The 22,123-nt window shown below is 33.1% G+C and overlaps 1 pseudogene; it reads right to left on the bottom strand.

Annotated features, from left to right (window-relative positions):
* Nucleotides 1-577: 577 nt before the first annotated feature.
* Nucleotides 578-22,094, bottom strand: LOC149557142 (protein CTR9 homolog pseudogene; annotated as a pseudogene).
* Between the last annotated feature and the right edge of the window lie 29 nt (nt 22,095-22,123).

Raw genomic sequence — 22,123 nt, forward strand, 5'->3', positions numbered from 1 at the left:
AAAGTGCACTCCACATTTAATGATTCATCTTGATAGAAGTCCTCTCCTTGGAAAATAACAAGCTTTTTCATTCTTGAATAGGGCTTGACTACTATTCTATTTATCCCAGGAATGCCATGTAAAACTCTCTGCCATATACTGGCATATTCAGGCTGTATTGTGTTTTTTAATGGACACTTTTAATGGATTTCTACCAAGCCACTACTTTAGGAATATGCTCTCTTTCGTCAAGATTACTTTCTAGGATAGTTACTAAACTTTTTATGTCAATACTTTAGTTAGAAATATGCTTTCTTGTTCAGCAACACAAAATCTGCCTTGTCTTCATAATTTTGTAAAGTTCTATGATGCTCATCTTGCAAAATCAACCTTGACCTTTTTAAAAATTCATTGAAACATAGTGCATATTCCTTGTTTCTTGTATCATATTTCATTATTCCACAAAGTTTTTCTCATGATCAAATCATACAATTACATAGCCTGACAATTCCTTAAATCAAATTAGCATACATATAGAAAAAATGCACGGAGATGGTAGGTTGTGAAAGCAATCATATAGGGCTGCAATGTGGGCAGCCTATATTAATCCTTGAAACCTACCATGTGTATGAGGACTTGGCACTACTAACAATTGGCTAAACACACGGAGCACATTCTTTAATTCAGACACTGCTTGACGAACCTCATCAGCAGTATGTTTTTGCTTTTGAAGTGTTGAAGCTGAAAACTTCTGCATGGCAACACCAACATCAAAGCGTAACATGTAATTTGAGGGTGCCAAATGTACTGCTCTTAATAATGTTCTTTTACAATCTTGCCATTGTTCTGCTTCATAATGTGATCGAGCTAAATATAATAAAATTTGGGTGTTAGTGCCAAAATAGAATTTCCTCAAATAATTTTGATACATTTTCACTGCAAGCCCAAACTGTCCTTGTGCAAAGTAAACATGTGCTAGATTTACCCACACATCAGGCATCTGAACAAAGATGTTTCCTGCTACAGCTTCTTGAACTTGTGTGAAAATTTCCTTTGCAATATCAAAATGACCCCTTTCGGCTAGCACAATGCCTGCCCCATTTGCAGCATAGACATTTCTAGGTCTCTAAGCCAACACTTTACAATACAGTTCCCTAGCCTTATCAAGATGTATTCCCTCCACATCTGGATCCTTCTTCTCATTGCATGAAGCTGTAAAATATTTCCAATTTCCAAGAGAAATGTCAGCATAAGCATCCTTACCATCTGATACATTTTGTGTAGTTTTAATTGTTTCTTTTGCTTTAAGCCAGTCATCTGTTTTCAGTTCTAGGTTGCCAAGCATGGTAATCGCATTTACTGAGGTTTTATCCACCTTAAGTGCCTCCCCAATCAATTCTAGGCTTAGTTGGATCTCATTTCGAGCCTGGGCCATGGCTACAAGTCGTAGATATGCATCCACATAATCAAGAAACTTGAACACTATTAGTCTATACAAAAGATTTTCTTTTTTAGTGTCATGTAGCTATTCAAACAGCTTGGCAAGATTAAATAGTATGGTATATGAAATATTTTACATATTCAACAATGGATGATCTATATTCCAAGAGATCTTTTGTAGTCAAAATAGAAGTTTGAATTTTTTTGAAAATCTAGTATAAGTTTATGTTGAAAATGGTTCTAATCTTTTAAATTGAATTCACCAAATAAAGTTATTTGAGAAGATGTTTTGTAGTCAATATAGAAGTTTGAAACATAGAAAATGTTTTTTTTTTTAATTTGTTTCACAGAAAGATTTTGAAGTCAACAAAAGGAAAATCAAGTGATGAAATTTTGTTCCTCTTATGTTCAATGATATAGTTCTATTATCTTTTTTTTTTTTTTTTTTTATTGAATATATATCTTAAAATTATTTTAAATAAATCTTAGGTTCAAATTTATTCAATATTTGATTTATTTTCCAAAAATAAGAAATTGTAACCCACTTGAAGATTTTTGTGACATATGACTTCTAAATGATCCATGAGAATTTAACTTATATCTTGAAAATATTCCAGATTGATTTGATTTACATTATTACATATATACATATATGTTTCTAGAGATATTTAGTTTATTTAAATATGTTGTTGCTTCTGATCTATCTACTGTATAGGTAAAATACTAAAGGTTCACCACACAAAGAGTCTTTTTGATGAAATGATGTATTCACCAAATAAGAAGTATTACCAATGTAGGATGGAATGAATTATTTATTATATCATCCTCAAAATACCTCAATAGGAGACAAGAGGTAGTTGAATCATGAGCTTTCCATTGAGTTCGAAGATATTTTTAGAAAAAAAATATGTATTTTTGGAGAATGGTTAACACTATAAAAGACAAGTTATCTAAATAGATTATTGAATTTTTTGTTAGAAAATATCAACTAGGATAAGATTATAAATCAAGGATAACAACATGATTTGGTATCCTATTTCCAAGATAAAATAGGCTACAAAGAAAGAAAAGTGGTTCACTCATAATATTCTAAAATGCTAATTTGGGTATAAATTGTGTCTTGTTGTCTTTATGGGCTTCATTTGGCTGGTCATTAGCTAAAAAACTAGGAATATATAAAGATCAATTAAATAGGGATAATCATTTATAGTTTTTGTACGAACACATTTAGACTATTTTAAATTAAATATATTAATTTTCCTTTGCATTGAGTTGCTATAATAATTTTGTTTGCTTCAAATCCATATAGTAGATTAAATAAAATGTCTCATTATTTCTATATTCACCACTACTTATAGGTGAAAAAAGAACATTCAAGTATTCAAGGACTATTGTGATATTTTTTATGCAAGCTCACTATGTCCAATAGACTTGTAAACAACCAGAATGCTTCATCCCATGTATGAAAGTTTTTATTTATAAAATAGTTATTCTGTGGTATATGAAATATTTTATATATTCAACAATGAACGATCTATCGTTCTCTTGTAACATCTAGCAAATAGTTTGAATACTTGACTTTCTATAATATTTTGTTAGTATGCACATTTTTGGGGAGCCAAATGACAAAGATGAGCTTGAAATATTTGAATACATTCCTTTTCATGCAAGTGATTATGAACATATGTCAAGATAGATTGAAATATACATATATATTTTTATCGCACACTTATGTAGTGCACACATTTAGATATGTGTAGTTACTTTTAAACATGTTAATCTAGTGTAACTTATAAAATGTCTAATATAAGTCTAGGTTGAAAAAGGTTATAATTTTTTAATGGAATTTGTCAAATAAAGTTATTTCAGTAGATGTTTTTTAGTCAACATAGAAGTTTGAAACATAGAAAATGTTTCTTATTATTTTATTTGCTTCATAGAAAGATCATGAAGTCAACAAAAGGAAAATTAGGTGATAAAATTTTGTTCCTGGGTAGGGCCACAATAATGGTTCCCACTTTCCATAATGAAGAAATCAGATGGAAAGTGGGGAAGCTAAATTTTAGGGGCTTCAAATGAAGCCAAATCTTTGAATGAAGGTCCCAAGGGGCTTCACTCAAACCCAAGGGGCTTCACTCAAAGCCTCCATGCCAATATTGGTGTGGGGGCTTTGAATGAATCTTAGGGCTTCATTCAAATCTGACATGCAGACCTCATTCATACTCCTAATAACTGATTGGAAAAGCTTTTAAATCCAACATTTTTTTTTGTTTTTCCCATGGTTTCATGTATGAGTTGGTGGACTAGGGCGCTAAGAGGGAAGTTAGTAACATCATACCTTGCATCAGCATCTTTGTCTATGATGCAGGAGCACCTATTCATTGGATTTCTCATGGATAAATTCATATTTTAAATTATACTTAAATAGTATTTAAAAAGCAACTCAATTTAAATAGTGTTGTCACTTTATCCCACGGCAACTCAAGTGAAACACGTTCTTCTAGTCGATGGAAGAATTCCATGTCCTTTAAACACACAGGAAAAACTTTAGAATTGATACTGGGGTTTTTATTGATGAATTCAACCCAAACGCCATTTCCTAATGCCTCCATGAAAGTTTGTTGAGCCAACTCTAATTCATCACGCTCAAAATGAAGAACCCCAGTGTTGTTTAACAATTCAATGGGTACATCTTCTCTGCTCTTCTTCATAAGAGACTTTGCTATGTTAAGAGAATCTAAGGCTGCACTGGGGTCTGATGATATCAATAACTCACCCATCTTAATAAAGGAATGAGCATCACGTGGATCTATGCGAGTTGCCTTTCTTAGAATTTCCAAAGCCTTCTCTCGCTACCCTTGTTGAGCATATATATGGCCTACAGCTTTCAAGCTCTCACAGTTCTCAGGGTGAACCTCCACAACCTTTTCAAAATTTGAGAGAGAACTCTTAAGATCTCCCAATTTCATTTAACATGTCCCAACCCAAAGTATGGTAACACAAAATCTTTTGGCTTCTGGGTTTCCTTGACTAATGCCATGTAGTAGCGGCCAAAAATTTCATAATCACCTTTTCTATGATAAGATCGTGCAAGATTATAGTATGAATGAGATTTCATGAGAGGGTGGTCTGTCGAAACAAGAGCTATCTTAGTCAACTGTTCATTTGGATCTCCACATTGCTAATCACTTGGATCAATGCTTTTCTCTTTCTTCACAAAATAGGTTTGGTCCCAGAGTTCAGCAAGTCAAGAAAGTGAACCATTTAGGTTAGTGTCTCCCCTCCCAAATGATTTCCTCAAAATCAATATAGATGGGTTTTCAAGGAGTAATCCACGTCCAATAGGAATGGGTGGTACTAGTAGTGGAACTTTAAGCCCTGTTTAAGTTTTTCTTTTCTACTTCCTTAAGTACTCATTCTAAAAATTAGATGGAAGCTTGTGCTATTCTCTATACTCTTGAGAAAGCATGTGCATCAGTCTAGAAAATGATTTTTGCAAGATGGACTATGATTCTTGTCACCCTTCTAAATAGTGGAAATTTTCTAGATTGCTCTTGGAGGCTAGCCCTGGTGGCTATGCTGATGTACAATTTAATATATTTGAGAATGAATATGAACCTTTTTGTTAATATGATTCTAGATGTTAAGTAGTTAGCTATAGATGCACCCTTATGTGTGATCTTTTTTCTTAAATCGATATAAAAAGGTGTGGCCCCTCAGGCCACAATTTATGTGGAAATGAAAAAATGTAAAATAAACATAGATATGAGATAAGAAAAATAATAAACAATCGAATAATAACAAAAGCAATAGCCATTGCTAAAGTCTACCCTTCTCATACTTTGTCACTTGCATAAGCTCAAAAGAAGAGATGCTATAAGCCCTAGAAAAGACATAGCTGTTGAACCTAGGAATTCTCATAAAACTTTTCAATGTGGAAATCATTTCTCATCATGCATCTAAAAAATAAGTCTCGCTGTAGATTTTTCTTAAAATCATAGTCAATGAATTTAAGGCTATAAGAACAAACATGCCTACAAAATATGACACTTTGGGTTTCAATTTTGAAACTAAAAAGCATCAAGCTACATTGGACAAAACAATCTAAACAAATTGAAATGGAGTACCCAAATCGGGAATTGCTAAATGTCCTAATCAACCAGTTTTTACGCTCTACAGTAACGACCTAGTATTTATACCAATTATGCTAATTTTTGTGGAATATGTATCATAAATATTGCCTCAAATCCTTAGCCTACCCTATGGGCCCAGAACCTGTCCAGTTTGCAAGTACTAACTAGAATTGAAAACTGATATCTTGATGTATTTGATAGATCATTGTCAATTGTCTGATTTCTCTTTATTATCGTTTCTTGAAGGATTGATGGGTGGATGATTAACCAATTGATGTCTTAATTATAAATATTTAAATGATTGGATGCTAGAATGGTTGATACTTGAATAGTTGATATTTGCTTGTATAAGTGAATGATTGTTTGCTTGCTGGTCTAATTGTTTGGTTATTTTGATATTTGATTCCCAATTGATGATAGGTGGACAATTGAATGGTTTACTTTGATGGATTTAGGATTGATGATTTAACGAATGTTGATAGTGATGATTGAATGAATGTTGATTTGATATATTGGTGTGTAATGATTTCATAAATTGATTCTTGAATGGATTTCTAATTTTGTATCTAGTTGAATGAAATGACATTTGATGGTGAATGTCTATTGATCTTCCCTTTATATTTTATTTATAAAAGAATTGCCACCCTTCAAAAGGAATTGAGTCGCCACCCTTCATTGTTGCCTCATGGAATAATAATTTATTTCCAAATGATTGTTTTCTTCCTTCATGTTCTCTTCTCATAGAATGGTCTCTCCTTTATATATTAATCCTTCAATACTCATAACTCTTTATTGCATTCATTTTGATCAGTCACTAAACTTAATTAAATTATAATTATATTACATGTTATTTTAATTTTTTATATTTTTACTTTTTATTTTTATTATTGAATATCATGTCAAAAGGGGACATTATAGTGAGATGCATTACAATATAGCAAAATAACAAGAACACTATTGAAACAAACTGATACAACATTCAGATTATAAAATTAGACTGCTGCAACAACACAAATTAACCTAATAGAAAGCATAGAATACCATTTCCACAATGACCGAACATTTACCCACTGAACTACACCTCTTCTAAATAATGTAAGATGTTGATAACACGTTGATACTGCCATCACACATGTCAAATTAGACTGATACACACTAAAAGCCACCCCAATCAATTGTAGCTAACATCTAGATGCACACTTATAATTGATGTCAATCAGAATACTGAAGGTCTGGAATAGGGCATAGTAGCTGCTGCTACAGCAGGTACAAACTCGTAGAAAGCTCACCAGATTCACCAAAGTCTACATAACTAAGACTTAGCATCAAAGGTTCTCCCTAGGCACCTCGAACCACCAAATATTGGCCCCAAAATAGGAGCCCTTCATCTTCAGGCTCTCACATACTTGCTCCACTTGGTACAGCACCCCATAAAGGTCATCTATTCACTTTCAACTTGGATAGCCTACAATATGGTCTTTGTATACAATTCATTTTTTGTCGTTTCATTATATGGTTGGAACAAGTGTGGAAAAAATTAGATTTTTATTATGAATTTTCTGTTCACCAATCTATGTTAAACTAATTAGCAAAGTCACTTTCCTAATACTTTATGAACTAGATGCTATTCGCAAGGTCAGTTTCCTAATACTCACTATAGTACTTGCTATTCTGTTGAGATAGACACGGCTCATTAGTTTGTCTGTATTCTCTTTGGATTTTGTTAAAGAAGACAGTTGAATGCTATATGATGAACTAAAAGTTGTGTGGTGTCAACAAGCTTGTGCATCTCTTGAGCCAAATTACCAGCCCCAGTGATATTTGTTGTTGTTCAAAAGCGGCACCATACTAGACTATTTGCAAACAACCATGCAGATAGGCATTCTATAGATAGACTTGGGAACATCTTGCCAAGTCTTCAGTACATAATAAAGCAACTGAATTTCATAAATTGTTTTTTTGATAGTTGATTTGTTTAAATATTGCCCATCAAAAATTACTTATTACATCTCATCTTTTTTTTGCACAGGAGCTTGCAGTTCTGAAGAATTTGATAGCAAAGATATTGTAGCAAAGGTATATTTGGTGTTCTTTTTTAAGTGAAAATGTGATTGAAAATTTTGTATATTGTCATATTTCACTTGCAAAAAGGTCAAATTGTAAATAGAGGTGAAGTTGTATGGATTTAAGTTTCTTCTTCATTATTTATAATGCTCTCGATTCCTCCTTTGTAGCTGTAAAAATACTTGTTTATTTTCACCTTTCCAGATACCCTTTACCAGGTTCTTCAAGATTCCAAAATATCTTGGGCTGACCCCACTCCAGCATGTCCTAACTCCTACTTGGTTTAGAGACCTAACTCCTTTTTATATGTGTCTTCCTCTTACTACTCCATCTGCAGGTTGCAAACAAATCATCCTTCTTCCACCAACGAGTCATTCCATTCAAGAAAGACCATGTTTGACGATATCAATGCACAAAAAAATAGGGAGACAATTGCTAGACTATGGTCTAACTTAAAAAGAAAAGGTGATGGAAAATGTTATTGTCCTTGCAAAATGTGTAAGGGCTTAAAGACTCGAAGATATCTAATCACAACAGCTGAGCAACATTGTAGGCAACATGGTCACATTGAAGGGGGAAACGAGTATCACCCATTGGAATGTATTTTAATAGTTTATAAATTACATAAGACATGATTTGATGATGACATCATGTTCATGGTTAATATAAGGTCATCATTTTCATATAGGTCAACATCCTTGAGTTTCATGTTATGGACCATGACAATTCGGAGAATGTGGATTTCCTAACGAGGGAACATGGAGGTGTGAATATTGAAGTAGAAGGTAATGATACCATGGAAGAAGATCAGGATGATGAAGATCAGGATGATCAAAATGATCACGATGATCAAGATGATAATGATGATGATGATGATGGTGATGATGATGCAGAGTTTGATGTACCTTTACTTGAGAAGGCACACCAGTCCCTATATGAAGGCTCCAAAACAACTCTTCTTTTTGTTGTATTGCTATTGGTGAACTTGAAGGTTATGAATGGTTTATCCAATGTAGCAATGACACGTATATTAAGGTATGCCATCTTCTTTCATTATTTTACTCGTAGTTCCCTTACAATTAACATTGGGTTCGTGTAGCAATTAATATTCTTTAAATTAAGAAATTATATTTTTGGTCGTAGGTTGATAGGTGAGTGTTTGTTACCACCATCAAACATTCTACCTCGCTCATACCGAGAATTATCTGCCATCATGAAAGATATTGGAATAGAGTATCAAACAATAGATGCATGTCCGAACGATCATATTATATATCATAAACAACATGAATTTGCAACACAATGCCCTACTTGTCATATCAGTAGATATCAATCAAATTGATTAACAAAAATGGTGCCTCACAAGGTTCTCCGACATATTCTTATTATTCCACGTCTGCAATGATTATTCAAGTGCAATAGCTTGGCACAATTTATGGATTACCATGTACACAATAGAAGTCAAGATGACATTATGCGAATGCCTACAGATGGTTTGGCATTTCAGGAAATAGAGAAAAAATGGCCACACTTTAAAGAAGAACCTCGTAATCTCAAGCTTTCATTGGCAATAGACGGTGTCAATCCTTATGGAGAGATGAGATCTACTTACTCAGTGTGGCCTGTTTTTGTTATCAACAATAACACTTGGTTGTCCATAAAGAGAGAGCACATAATGTTGACACTAATTATTCCAAGTATAATTTGATTTAGTGGTCATCTAAATTAATTTATTATTACTAATCCATCAAATGGTCAAAATAATTATGTAATGTTTTTGCTCATTCAACTAGGTAAGTACCAAGTCAAAGATATCAACATATATATTGAACACCTTATCGATGAGTTGGTGGTGTTATGGAATGGGGTTACTATGTATGACATTTGTAGACCAATAGACAAAGACAATTTCAATTTCATGCAATGCTTGAATGGACAATACACGATGCCCCTGGGCTAACACATTTTTGTGGTATGTTCTCTTCTTGACACCTCTTTTTTGGTATGTCAAAGTTAACACATTTAATCCATTTATACACAATCTTGTAGGTCTTCAAACAAAGGGTAAATTTGCATGTCCAGTTTGTGGTCCAAAGACGAAATCTCATCATTCAAAAAGTTTAAGAAAGTAGGTGTTTGATGAGAATAGACACTTTTTGCACTGAAATCATAAGTACCGAATTACCGAAAAACATCTTTTCAATGGTCTAGAAGAGACTATGTCAAAGCCATAGAGAATGAAACCTCGCCTATGGAAGTTGGCATACAATAAAATAAATCGTCAAGGTAATGTCATTCCATTTGATGCTTTTTGTTTCAAATTTATATTTCGATATTGTGTTTTGTTTACTAATGATGTGATTGATGGTTGTGAAGGTCGTCAAGACATCAATGTCCAACTTCCAAAAGGACTAAAAATTTATCCTACGTAATTTACTAGGTTGTCGTACTACGAGAAACTCCCAATTGTGCATTTGTTTGATCCTATGCATATTGGAAAGAATGTAGTAGAGACATTATGGAAAATCTTGGATGGAAGGCGTGACAAAGATCAAATTGTCAAAACTTGTAGTGACATTGAAGAATCCAACCATGCAATGAAAAATGGTATTCGACCAAATAACAATGGAGACTGGATTGATACAAGTGCTCTTAGTTGGTTATTATCAGAGCAGTAGAGCAATGCTATAAAAGAAGTCATAAAAAAAAATACGATTTCCCACAGGATTTGCTGCGAACATAAAAAATGTCATATCAAATAAAAGTGAATTTGGGCCAAGGTTGAAAACACACGATTGGCATACATTTATTAAGGTAATTCATGTTATTTTGTATTCACTATATATTTATATACTGCATGTAGTTTTAATTGCATTCTTTTATAAAATATTGACAAGATCATTTTACAAATATTGTAGTACATTCTACCTCTATCTCTCCCACACCACTTTGCCAACAATGTCAAATAGGTTATATATGATCTTGGAAAATACATAAGGTGGTTTTCATCTAAAGAAATCAATAAAGAAGATATAAAATATTGGAAGAGAAAAATTCCTCTTCTGATGTGTGAAATGCAAAAGTGTCTACCTCCAAGTTTTTTCAATGCACAAGAACACTACCTCATACATCAAGTTGAGGAGATTGAATTGTGTGGACTTGTATCAACCAGGTCAATGTGGATGATTGAGAGGCACTTGAAATTTTTGAAAGGCTTGGTTCGATAGAGAGCACATCCCGAGGTTTCTATGGTGGAGGGATATATGGTATACTAGACCATGGTGTACATTACTGAATATCTTCCTAAGTTTGTAGCAAACATCCATGTAGATCGTATTTGGGATCCCAACTCAATTAACAAATCCGAAAGAGAGTACTTGATGGGAAAAGGTAGATTGAGGAAAGTGAGAGGTAAATCTAAGATGTTATTGTAGTTAATTAATTCATATAAATCTTCAATATAAGTTATTTTTAATTAGTGTATTTTTTTGAAACAGGTGGTCAAGAGTGGGATGCAATACATTTGTATATTGCGAACAATCTTGATTGGATGACGGAATGGATTGAACGATGTCAACAAAATGGTTGCTCATTAACATGGGAAGGTGTTGCTTCATTGGTTACAGAAGCTCATCGTAATGGAGATTCCAATGTTATGTCGATGGTAGTTGATCTAGTAAAGGGTTTAAGAGGTGGAGAGGTACGTAGAAATTTATTAATGATCATAACTTGACGTATGTTTCGTATCAACTCACAATGCTAATAATATACACACACTTCAAAAATTTCAGGTCAAGCACCACAAAGCTATGTACTATCATGGCCACAAATTCCGCATAAAAAGGTTGGATGACACAAAGAAAACTTGTGATTCTGGGATAACTGCAGTTTTTGAGGTCACCAATATATCATCTAGAAATGACATACATCCTCAACAATATCAAAATCAATACTATGGCATCTTGGATGATATAATTGAGTGTGAATTTAACACCTTCAAAGTAGTTCTATTCGTCATCAAATGGTACAGGTTACGACTAAATCAAAATGATCCAGATAGAACGGTTATTCAACATGATAATGTATTTACAATGATCAATACAAAGTCGTTTGAGCCAATTGGAGATGAGCCCTATGTTCTTCCAAGCCAATGTGAGCAAGTGTTTTACTCAGAGGTTCCAAATAAATAGGGTTGGTCATTTGTTGTTAGACATGATCCAAGAGGAAGGCCAATAAAGTATAATGTTATGGAAGAAAAATATATTGAAGATGATGAAGATCAAGATGATGATAATGACGATGATGGTGATGGTGATGATGATGATGATGATGATGATGATGATGATGATGATGGTGATGGCGATGATCGCGATGATGATGGTGATGATGGCGATGATGATGGCAATGATGGCGATGATGATGGTGATGATGGCAATGATGATGATGATGATGATGATGATGATGATGATGATGATGATGATGATGATGAAGATAATCAATGACTATAAACATCGTCACCCCTTCTATTGATGATCTTGCATTCCATATATTAAGGTAAATTTGTTCATGTTTAGGATGTTGCATATTGTTCATGTTGTCTTCTAAGTTATTTGTAGCATACACGTATCATGTAATTTTTAGCTAACTTAAGATAAATGATTAACATATGCAGGAAATTTGATTACGTATTTGTTGTGTTCATTTCTAATGATTACAACATATGTTATTTATAGTTACCAATGTTTATGTTGTGTCTGATTATGACCCTTTTTGCAAATAGTCAATTGACTAGAGGTACATCGTCACCCCTTCTGTTGACGATCTTGCATTCCATATATAAGGGAAATTTGTTCATGTTTGCGATGTTGCCTATTGTTCACGTTGTCTTCTAAGTTATTTGTAGCAAATGTGTATCATGTAATTTTTAGCTAACTTAAAGTAAATGATTAACATATTCAGAAAATTTGATTACATATTTATTGTGTTCATTTCTAATGATTACAACATATGTTATTTATAATTACCAATATTTATATTGTGTCTAATTGTCACCCTTTTTGCAAACAGTCAATTGACTACAAGAAATTTGACCCATTTGGCGTGGATTGTGCACAGTGACATGGATCAGCAGGTATAAGTCAATAAATAGACATAATTTTCTTATATTCTTCTTGTTTATCATTGAGCACGTATGTTATAAATAGACATATTATATAATCATATAATGTATATATAGACAAAGAAGGTCCATATAGAAATATAATTGTATAATCACTTTCAACTTACTACATTTTATATTTGTCACTTTCACTTTCCATTTGATGGATTGCAGGACCCACCAAATAGGTACTTGTCGGATCTATCTACATCGAATGAGGGAAATGAGGAACTGCTAGATGAAATCTCTACATGTAGTATGGCTAAAATAGGGAGATCAACTAGAGGTCAAAAGAATAGAAAAAAATTTGAAATGCATGCAATTTTTCCTTGCTAATGGGGGGTCATGTTCTTATGATGATGAGACCAAAGGCGACATCAAGGTGCCCTTTCGGTACTCACACATTGAGAAAGAATGGGTACCCAATGAGCTACCTCCAATTAACACAAATTTTTGTGTTAATGAGAGGATATATCACATTGCTCCATCCTCATTACATGGTTTGGGCCTATTTTCCATGGATGGGATAAAGGTAGGTTACAAAAAAGTTGTCGAATTGTTCAAGTATGTCGGTCCATGTTACAATTATAATGATTGGATGCAGATTGTTCGGTATAAAAAAAGTATGCGTAGGTATGGGGTATCAGCTAATTATATACAACAACAAAAAAAAGATCAAAGTAAAAGATTTTCTATGTACATTTATGGGAGACCAAAAGCAATAGGTAATATTATAGGTTTTATAAATAGTATGCGACCTTCTTCAACTAGTAAGAAACCCAATTGCATATTTGAGGCGCGTGAGGGGAATGAAGTTTTTGTTTGTGCAATAAAATCAATAAGTGCAAGGGAAGAACTACTAATCGATTACCATTTAAATCGCATAGATACAAACAAAGTTACTATCATGAGGGCTATAAGTACTCTTTACCATTTTGTTAATAAGTTTTTTTTTTGCTGTCTATTGCTTTCAATTAGCTGAATTTTTTATGTTTAATCTTTGTGACAGGACAATATGGATCCGACAGATGATAGAGGTCACCAGGATGCTACTCCCACCCCTTCTTTAGCAAGGGTAAAACTTTTTGAAATTGTACAAATTAGATAGTTGAAAAATGTTATATTATTATGTTATTTTATTTACGGTGTAAGTACTATTTACCATTTTGTTAATAAGTTTTTTTTTGCTATCTATTGCTTTCAGTTAGCTGATTTTTTTATGTTTAATCTTTGTGACAGGACGATATGGATCCGAAAGATGATAGAGGTCACTAGGATGCTACTCCCACCCCTTCTTCAGCGAGGGTAAACCTTTTTGAAATTGTACAAATTAGATAGTTGAAAAATGTTATATTATTACGTTATTTTATTTATGATTTTTTAGTTTTATGATAGTTTTACTGATATTTCTCTCACAATTTGGTGTTCAAGATAAGGGTAAAGTACTATCAATAAGTGTCGAGCCACTAGCTACGCCTTCTGATGAGGATATTGCTGAAACTCCCGATTTCATAAAAATGTTGAAGAAAAAATTTTAAAAAATTAATTTAGAAGCAATGAAAATTTTGGATGAGGCAAATATGGAATCCGAGGAGATGATGAAGAGGCTATCAGATTTGAAAGTGCAAGCTCGTCGTTATGAAGTAAGCTCCAATGAATATTTAGTTATAAGAAAAGTTTAATAAATATTTGTATTTTATAATCTTTTATGTTGTGAAGTAAAATATGTAATATTGGCAAAAATACTTTATTGATGCAATTTTTTTAAAGAGTTGTAAGAAACTTTAACTACTAAATTCTTGTTATACAAGAATTTTTGGCAATTGATCCACAACTTGGTCAAGGACAACGTGGTGAGCCCGGTAGTAGTAGAGCTCTGACTGCCACTGGTAAAATAATCTTTTAGTTGACAAGTTAGAAAGAATTTTTTATTTCAAACATTCAAAACTTCTTAACTCTTACTTTTATTATTTCAGAATGTCTTTGCTAACAATGTATTGTTCAAGTCATCCAGTGCAAGAGACTCCTAAGAGGTTGACGGAGGCCTGTACGAGATTGTCGACTGCAATGTCGGCAACAAGGGGACGTCTAGCTGGTAAATCCTTGTTTTGCTATATTTGGTTTTGTGTTAATTATGAGTTGATAATATGTACTTTAATCTTGGGTGCATCACATAGTGTATTGTTTTTTTTGTGGTAGGAGATGCACCGTCTGGTACTCCACCAAATGCAGATCATAGGGCATGTATTGGTGATAATTCACTGTCATTTCTTGGAGCTACCCATATTTCTAGCATGGGAGCTATGCAGACATCGTTGTTGATTGACGATGATGAATCAATGCCTTTGAAATGTCCTAAGATACCATGCACTTTAAATAATATTGTTTTATATTGTAATAAGGATTTTCTTGCAAGACGTAAACATGATAGGAAGTGGTTTGGTAGGATCATCTGAATTATCAATGACCTTTTGTCTATACTAGTAATTCTCTAGTTTAGCAATTCGGTACATTGCAATTTCATGCTTTTAGTAGAAGATACTAACCAATTTTTGTATAGAGAACCAAAAGTGGGAGTCTTCTTTCATATTCAATGTTCAGTTTTCAATGATTTCCCACATCATTGCTATTGCCTGTTAGAATTTTAGAGTGCTCACTTTTAGCTTCATTGTCTATTTTAGCAATATTTGTTTTCCATAATATCCCAAGTATGATCAATGACAGCATCAATTAAGAATGACAAAAAATGAAGGTCATGGCTAGTTACATGTATTATGCACTGTATTTTTTTTTCAAGGTATATTGATTAATATAGTCACAGTACATTTTTTAGTTTCAGAACATCAACAATAGAACCCTGGTAGAGTTTGACTAGTTTTAGACATTTTAAATTTTTTTCCAAACTTCTTTTTTGGTCAATTTTGGTCAAGTTGATCCTCCAACCCTGAAATAGATCACTAAAAAGATGAAATGTATCTCATTTTATGTATTTGTTATTCACTATAAAAAGTATTCTTCGCATGATTCATTTTAATGGTTCTTACTATTAATTATCCCATGACATTTTTTGCAAGAAACGATACATTTTATAGGAGGCTTTATGACCTCACGCTGCGAAGATTCGGGCCCACCATACGTAAAAGGTGGAACATCATAACTGAACTAATTTTATCCCACTGTTTTTCTTCAAATCATTAATTGGTGCAACATTTTTCCTTTCATTTGGGTCTTTTCTTATACTAGCTATATCTAACAATTTTTTTTTTTTCTTAAAAGGTGGAACTACCAAGATCAAAAATTAAAAGATGAGCTCATCAAAGATATAGAGCATGAGTTTGGTAGTAATATTTTTGATCATAAGAAATTGTTACAAAAAGCTTCCAGACATCTTAAGGTTGTGAGGGACACATATAGAAAGAGCCTCGTCCTAAACCCAAAGTACGAGCGTCCTCCCTTTGTTTCAGTGAGAGACTGGAATGAGTTCATTTTGGATGCAAAGGAGAAAAGGGAACGTCTAAAAGAAAGTACACTAGCAAATCTAGAAGAAAGTACACCAGCAAATTCGAAAAGGTATGCAATAGTATTAACTACTAGTACATTAATGAGAAAATTTAGGGTTCAACTTCAGTATCAACAATTTCAACTAGCTCAATTTAATCTATCTATTGATGAAAGGTATGTAATTCATATGCTGACACAATTGCTTATAAATCTCAATCTCAATCTGGGCATAAATCTTACATAAGATATAACTGACACAACTACTTATAAATCCTAAATTCATATGCTGACACAATTGCTTATAAATCTCAATCTCAATGCTGACACAACTGTATATATCTCAATCTAGGCATAAATCCTACATAAGATATAAGTAGTGCACTTATAACTTCACATATAGCTATATTATGTCTTGAAAATATAGTAATGCTCAACTACATGTACCATAGTTGTATGTGTTAGCAATATAGGTGATAAATGATATTCAATCATTGTAATGTGATGCACAAAGGTGATGTCTTTTAAATTGAAAACAAAAAAATACTTACTTTTCAGCTACGGTTAAAAAGGAATGCTACTAAAACAATCTAAAATCTGACATTCGCCCTCAAGTTTATACCTGTTGCATCCTTGGGGATAAAAACACTTTGAGTGTGGAACGTAGGGATAAAAATTTAATCTATAAAATCTACTAGTTGTTTCAACTTTTAGCTTATCATTTACTTTGTGTGACAATGGATAATAGAGATTGTCGAAATTGATGTGTAATTTTATGGAGAGGGATGTCAGAATATGGATACTTAGCATGAACTCCATGCATAAATAGCATGATTACACATGTCAATTAAAGGTATGATGCTATAATTTCTTCACTTTTTTCATATTTTTGGTGGAACATGCTACTTTATGCTAAAACCTTCATACCATATAATAATCCACTATTTAGTACTGATCTTTATATCTATATCATCTAACATATTTCAAACTTTTCATAGGTTGCAGGACACATCAGAGGCAACAACGGTGAGGCTGGAAAAGGTTGGGCAGTACAGACTTGGCTCTGGGGGATATTCAAAAATCAAAGCACGCATTGTAAGTAGCAATAAATGAATTGCAAAGAAAAATAATTTATAAAATGCAAATAATTTTGTTGATTAATAAAAAAATGCAGGGCGCTAATTTTAATCTGGAGGCCACAGAAGAACACAAAACAATTGCCTTCAAGCAAGGCTATGCAGTGGTGGCTGAATGCCTACGGCAAACTTCCATTGCCCCAACCGAATAGTCTCCTGCATCATGTGCATAGGTAAATATGCCAACATATATATTAGAATTGAATAAGTGAGTAACAATTTATTTGATAATAATGTGCATGATATTGCAATGCAACCTATTAATCGTGACACAGATCATACGCAGCATCATGAAGCCCCTGATGTGCATTGTACTATCGATGGAGGTACTCATTTGTTATTTAAAACTAATTATATAATTATTAATACAATTTAACATCTTTAATTGAACTTGGTGTAACCTTTTTGTGTTGAGGATACAGAATCATGTTGTGCTGACCGAGTGCCAGAGGATGTTCAAACTGATCAGCAGGTAGATCATGTTGCACATTCAGGTAAAGAAAATCTATGTTTTGTTCTTTTAAATTAATTTATTGATTTATAGTTCTTTTACTTAAATAAAAACTCATAATTCACTAATATAAAATGGTGCAAATTTAACTCATGGAGTACTTGTTATTGCAACGGACCCCCCTTTGGTGCAACAACCTCATGATGTTCCTAAACGGATGAGGAGGAGACATGTGTTAGAACCAGTACAGGAGAGGGATGACGAGGACATTGATATTCCTCTTAGAAATTTTATGAAAAAAAGAAACGGCAAGAGAGCAAAAAAGAAATGATTATTCATGAATGACTTACTCTTGAATATTGTGTTAATGAATATTATCCATTAATGTTGGGTGTTAATGAATTATTTAGGAATGAATTACTCTTGAATGTTGCGTGTTAATGAATTATTCACGAATGTTGTGTGTTTATGAATTTTATGTGTTAATGAATGTTATCATGTGATTATAATGATTGAATGCTATATTTCAAAAATGGATGAATTGAATGTTATTAAATGTTAATGGGGATGACGAGGACATTGATATTCCTCTTAGAAATTTTATGAAAAAAAGATACGGCAAGAAAGAAAAAAAGATACGATTATTCATGAATGACTTACTCTTGAATATTGTTAATGAATATTGTGTTAATGAATATTATTCATTAATATTGGGTGTTAATGAATATTGTGTTAATGAATTATTCATGAATGACTTACTTTTGAATTATTCATGAATGTTGTGTGTTTATGAATTTTACGTGTTAATGAATGTTATCATGTGATTATAATGATTGAATGTTATATTTCAAAAATGGATGAATTGAATGTTATTAAATGTTAATAGGGAATTTAGAGTGATGTTGGGGGCGGGGGGGGGGGGGGGGGGGGGGGGGGGGGCAAATGAGCTTCCACCTTCACGTGGTTGGCCCTGTTAAGTAGAGAATATTTAACTATTCTCGAAACCAAGTGAAGCTCAAACTTTAAAGATAAGCTTATAGTTAATAGTGAAAACCAATTAGCAAGTCGAAATGAAGTTCTTCGTTACAGGTACCTTTTTAGTTTTTAAAGCACAATATCATGTTTTAATATTGTATAGTTTTTTTTCTTAAGTTGAAGTATTCTTTTACTATAACAACATAATTTATGACCATTTTAGTAACTATTCTAACATCGCTTTATGACAACTCTTGTTTTGGCAAAGATGGTGATACGTGGTGTTGTCTATTCCTTGGGAGATTGGATTGCACAGGTCTGTATCTCAACATCAACATGGCAAATGGTGTGAAATTGCACTTTCCTTAGTCGTGGTTGCATACCTACTACACTCTTTTGTTTGAAAAATGAATAGAAATACCATATCTAGTAGCTTCTCTATGTTTTATTCATTTATTGGTAATGATTCAATGTCATGCCATTTGATGGTAGCTTCTAGAGTTTCATTTAGTTGTAAGGTGTGTCTTATCTTTTCAAGTTTGTATACTCCATTTGGTAGTTTGGTATTAATTGATGATGTATGGGATCTTCTACCTTCACTGTAGTCTTCATCATCATCCAACTTGTTGTTTGGTATTTTCCATGTTATCCTCTATTTCCATGGTCTTCAGCATGGTTGTGTATTTCATCTATCTAGTTCAAAGACTCTATGCGCCTAAGGTGGAAGCCATTTAGAGTTAACAGTTGGAGAGATCGTGTTTCCCCTTGTAAAACTAGAAAATGTCATGAGTTTAAGGTCAAGAAGGAAGAAGTCGTAACATTTTGAGTAGCAAAATATGCTTAAAATTACATATTTAGTTGATTCTTTGGTGAAGTTTCTTGTTTCAATTCAATTGATTTTGGTTGTCAGCCAAATTCCTAACTCCAATGTATATTGTATTTCAATGCTACATTTTCATAGGGATCTAAGTAAAATGACAGTTGACTATTATTTATATTTGAGAATTTGTGTTGTGCCTTACTATGATCCTTTGATAATAGAGGACAAATCAATCTGAATTTGTTTCTCATGTCCCATGTTCGATGCTTCTTCTTGTGTAACTAACCACTTTTGATGTGGGTTATGAACTCTGATGCTAGTATGCTATTACACTACCATTTATTATAGAGTAGATATACTAATTATCTCTAAATATACTGTAAGGGTCTCTAAACATGAGTAAAGCAGTATTACATAACGTAGATCTGAACTCAAAATTCATGATGTTTTCCACTCTGGAGAAAGAGGGGAACTTAATATACTCATAACACACCCCATCAGAAGAGATCCATTGGATGGTTTTTTTTCGGGTTTGACTCTCCTAGTGTAGCGCTAAGCTAGGCTTCTAGGTGCTAGGATATTTTCTCTTGTTGGTGGTTCTAGACCTGCTGAATGCTCTAGCTAATTGTCTGTCAAATTTTGGTTGAAGGAGCTATGCTTGGGCTGTCAAGTCTTATGCATAGTTTGTCATATTTTGTGGTGATAACATGAACTTTTATTAGTGCAGAAGTATGGTCTATAAATTCTTAGAGTCTCTAGTGCCTCTAAGATTTACACCGTTGGGTGACTAATTCTTTGAAGTCCCTAATGTTTGGTGACATTGAGCTATACCTATGTGAGTTATGTTTGGGTTTTCCTTCCTCATCTTCATTTCACTTTTGTGAGTTGTTTTTCTCAAGGCCATTGGAAATTCCCTTTGCTAGTTCCTAAAATTGGATGGATCTAGTACAATTTTGGGCTATTCTACGTTTGTATTCTAGTTGAAATAGAGATCTCTCCACTTCAATCATGATTGATGAGAGGCCACGGGTGAAGCATTGAATATGAGGGTTTTCCATTTTTTTGTAGAGATTGCATCTCTATAGGATACATGCCTAATGATTGCCATTTTGTGTTGGATAGGTGCTGTCACTTGATGGAGGGCTGTGGAAAATGACCATTTGCAATTAGAGCTTATGATTCTATTTTAGATTTTCCTTTTGAGGACTTGTTTTCTAATAAAGAAGAAACTTTTTTTGATTATATTGATGCTTCTTATGCTGTTGGTCTGAGTTAGACTTCTATCGCTTCCATTCTTGTCACAATTTTGGATGTTAGACCGTATTTCAGGTACGATGCCTGCTAGCCTTGTGGCCTATGTTGTTGAAGTTACTGCTCCCACTTCTGTTTTGAACAAAATTCTACTGATAATGCTGACTCTTAAATAATCACTCTTGGGCCTTGTTGACAGGTTATAGTGGGGTTTCCTTTGTTGCAATCCTAACAATAGCGTTGCTTAGACTTTTGTCCAAGTGCATAGGAAAAGGTTTATTTTGTTGTGTTGTTGATGCCCTATGTTTATGCTTTGATCCCTTGTTTGTGTAAAGGTTAACAACCCCTTGTTTTGGTTGTTATAGAAAAACAACATATCAATATCATCCTTTCAGATTGAACAACACTAGATGAGTAATGATACTATCTTGAAAAATAAAAGAAGCCAAGACTACAATATACACTCGTTTGATGAAGCAAATAAAATCCTTCCAACAATAATTAGTCAGAACTATCAAAGTGAATTTTTAGGATTGTATAAACACAATTGGAAAATGGATCAAGAAGATTTCATGTCTTTCTCATGGGTGGCAACTTTGGTTATTATGTGTAAAATTGGCCTCATTCTTTTAACAATTATTTTCATGTTATCCGTAGAATTATTTTTTATCATTTAATTTTCTTGTTCTTGCAAGATGAACTACGAGATGCAATGTTACTAGTGTTTGCAAATAAGTAGGATATTCCCAATGCAATGAATTCTACAAAGATCATGATAAACTTGGGTTGCATTCTCTTAGGTAGTGACACTTATGAGTATTACATTCTTTATAATTTTCAGTATTAAAAATTCTAGATACTAATCATCTATTATGCTGCACTACTTCTACTTTGCATATAGTTTATCATCACTCTAGTAAACGAGAAAAAAATTGGAATGTTTAGTGTTGCTTGTGAAACAGCTTGTATCATGTCCTAAGGTATATGCAAAGCATATATCTTATCTTTTAGCATGCAAGGTTCACCACACACACTATTTCCAATACTTTGTTTGACAGTAGTAATGTTTAAATTATCATTCAAGACATTGGGTTGATGTGTAAACTTTATTCCCTTTTTATTTTTTTTAATGTGTGTGTACCCTTTGCAGAATGAATTTAGAAGTGTGCTTTTTGTTTTGTTTCACCATGACATGTTCTTATAGTTTTCCAATGTTTG

Source organism: Cupressus sempervirens, chromosome 5 (genome assembly GCF_028749045.1).
Source record: "Cupressus sempervirens isolate cs-2001-9-10 chromosome 5, ASM2874904v1, whole genome shotgun sequence".
Lineage (NCBI taxonomy): Eukaryota > Viridiplantae > Streptophyta > Pinopsida > Cupressales > Cupressaceae > Cupressus > Cupressus sempervirens.